This window comes from Pteropus vampyrus, unplaced genomic scaffold (assembly GCF_000151845.1).
Source record: "Pteropus vampyrus isolate Shadow unplaced genomic scaffold, Pvam_2.0 Scaffold42, whole genome shotgun sequence".
NCBI classification, from domain to species: domain Eukaryota; kingdom Metazoa; phylum Chordata; class Mammalia; order Chiroptera; family Pteropodidae; genus Pteropus; species Pteropus vampyrus.
This window is the reverse complement of record NW_011888823.1, coordinates 8,039,586-8,042,900: the sequence shown is the minus strand read 5'-3', so window position 1 is coordinate 8,042,900 and position 3,315 is coordinate 8,039,586.

Below are 3,315 nucleotides of genomic sequence, written 5' to 3'. Positions count from 1 at the left end.
AGCTGTTGGCGGGGAGGGGGTGCTACCCTGGAGTTTATCAGTTTCAGATTTGTCAATACTGAACTTCCAGCAAATTTTCAATTACAGTTTAGCTTTTCCTGTCCTAGTACTGGTTGCCACAAAGGTTCTGTTTGTAGGTTTGTGCTCCAATAAATTGTGATTCTCTGTATCTACCTGTCTCTCCAGTTTTGGGGACAGTAGTTTGCCCTGTGGCCTCCATTCTCTGAGAGATCTAAAGAGAGTTGTTAATTTTTGGTTTATTCAGCTTTTTACTTGTGAGAATGAAGTGATGACTTCCAAACTCCTTACATGCTAGACTGGAAACCAGAAGTCCAGTCTAGCATATTTTGAAATGACTCGGAGAATTGAAGCATATTGCATTGTAAGCGAGAGTCCTTGTGAATCAATCTAACAATCTTCTCGTGCATTTTTGTATTCTTTGACACTATCTTCTTTCATAGTTTATGCATTTTTTAAACTTTTGATTTAAAAATTAGTATACTTCCCTGTGAACTACCCTTGATTAAAATGTTACTACTCGTTACCTTTACTAGAAATACTACCCGCTATGTGATGTGACAAAGTGTGGATTTATACCAGCTTGTCCTCCATCTCTGTCTTTGCATCCTTTCCCCAGCTTCAGTGTGGTCATCACCTTGGGTTAGAAGCTCTTCTGCCAGGCTATGTGCTGCAGAATGGTAAAGTAAAGACAAAATGAACATCATTACACATTCAGCTTTATTACACAAGCAGGAAATTAAAAGCAACATTTCCATCACATTTCCTCAATAATCAATGCCGTGGAGTTTCAATAATGAAAGAGGGAGAGTAACACATTGTGATATAGAGTGTTTTCAGGGAATTAGGATATTGCCTGAAAATAAATATGGCTGAACATTCTCTCACTGTTAAGTTTATGCTGGGCCCCCTTATGTCTCATGTGTCATAATTCTCTACAGCCGGTTCCTTAGAGAAATGCTCCATTCTTTTCCCATCCTTTCTTAGACTCTCCTCACATTTTCATAGGCCCATAATCTTGCTAATGCATACCCGTGGCAGGGAGCAAGTGTCATCTCAGTACATCTTGTGCCACACTGCACCCATCAATCCACCGTGCACGGGGAAAAGACTACAGCCCTACAACCTCCTTACTAGGGTTTTGTGCATGCTGCTTAATTTCACTGCGTTTGTCAAGCCGTTCTTTATCGGAGAGTCTAACAGCCTTTGAGTGCCCGGTGCTCTATCACTTATGTAGGGTTATATTGATCTTTCTGGTGTGTGCTCTAAAGTGGCTGGCATCAAAAGCCAGTGAGGCAGCCAGTTTGAGCAATATGGGTCATTTACAAACTTCAGGATGAAATGCCGCAGGATGCCAGGGAAAACGTTTTTGTTTTTCCAGAGGGAACCATAGTTCATGAAATGTGGTTAACATACAATATTTGTATACCCTTAAAATCATTTTATAACCACACTGAGTGCCTCTAAACATTAAATATATTTTATAAGTAGTTGGTTAACTAGCTGTTGTGTGCTTTAAATAGTAAATAAAATGGAAAGGCACTAAACAGTGACTATATTTCATAGAGTAAGATGCTTTTTCAGCCACTCAATAATTCTCAATGTTAAGAAAAATTGATTTTCTAACTGCTGAGTGCCTCTAAAAATTAGCATCTTATCTTCCTACAGGGGATGCTTTTCAGTTAGCCTCTTTTCTTCCAGCTTTCAACTTAATGATCTCTAAGGTTCTCGTCTTGCTAAAAAATTCTGTAGGTTCTATTGGGCTATAGTTTCACTTGGGCATATATGTTCACTTCAAAAGTAGGAGTTCTTCACTCACTAACTGCTCCTTTTTTGCCATCACCTCTCTCTCCCCTCAAGAGCAGGACTGTATGGAGAGACCTATGACAATGACATAGAACTTAAGAGTACTAATTTCCAAGCATCTTCAAGTAGCATGTCTGTACAATGGATGCATTTTGCATTTGTGAAAGCCTAATAAAGGAAAAGAATTTTCTAAAAGTTGGTAATAGTGATATATCTTCATGGCAAATTAAATCTTCCCAGTTCTTTATAAATTCTGGCCTTTAAGAAACTCATATTGCCAATGCTAAGACCTTCCAAACAGATATAAAAACATCTCATAGCACCACAAAACTTGAAAGCTAAAATAATCAGACACTTCACAGTTATAGGTAACAGCATTAAAGAAGACTCAACTCTTAGTTCTGCCTAAACCACAACCAGCTGGGTGACCCTTGGGATGTCACAGAGTCTCCCTGAGTAATCTGTGGTAACCTTGTCAATGTAACCTCATCAGGAAAATGAATGGTTTGAGCGAGATTGTAGAATCTAGCTGCTGGGTAATCTGCTTGAGCCCTCTTAAAATTGAATAATTTAAATTCCCCTCTGCCCTCTCATTACATTCTGAAGAACAGTGTGTCTCCAGTGTGCTCACCATTTCCACAGCACTAGGTGACTGGCATGCTGGAGCCTGAGGAAGAGCAGATAAGCATCAAGCTTCCTGGGACATGCACTTACACTTAGGAAGAATGCAACAAGTGAATAAATTTTTCTTAGATACACCCTCAAAATTCCCACTAATGTATCTGGTAACTATATGGGATCAGATGATGACAAGTTGCTGATTTGGGGCCAATCCCAGTGATGAGCTAGCACTTAGTTATCCATGTTGGACTGATGTGTTCTCCTGTTTCTTAGGCTTGAACAAAGATGAGGCCAAGAACAAAACACTCCCAGGAGACTGTAAGCTCTTTGGGGTGAGTGTGTTGTCTGAGTCACCATTTTATCCCTAGCATTTCTAGTCAGTAGTATTTGCTCAGTAAACATCTGTGGAACTAAACTGAATGCCCTAAGCAAATGCAACCTACCAGACAGAAATGTAAAATGTCTAAAATGGAAAATCCCAGAAGACTCAAGGTATCGCTCAATATAAGCCCTTTATTCAATAGTTTTACAGGAGAAACATCATGAAAATCATAATGGTCCAAAAAAGGAATCATTTTGCTGATTGGATTTAACCCATAAACTGCTTTTCAAGCTGAAAAGCATAGTAAGGTCTCACCCCTCCTCCCAAATTCATACATCCCAAAATACAGAAGAGAAAATGGAGAACAGAGATCTGTAAGTTATAGAGTTTTACCTTATGCTGAAGTAAGCCATAGTAATTAACATTAATTGATGGCATACTATGTGCCAGCTACTGTTCTAAGAGACCTGTATGTATTACCTAATTTAAATCTCAGTCCAGGCCTATTATGCACACATTATTAATAGCATTTTATCAATAAGGGGGAA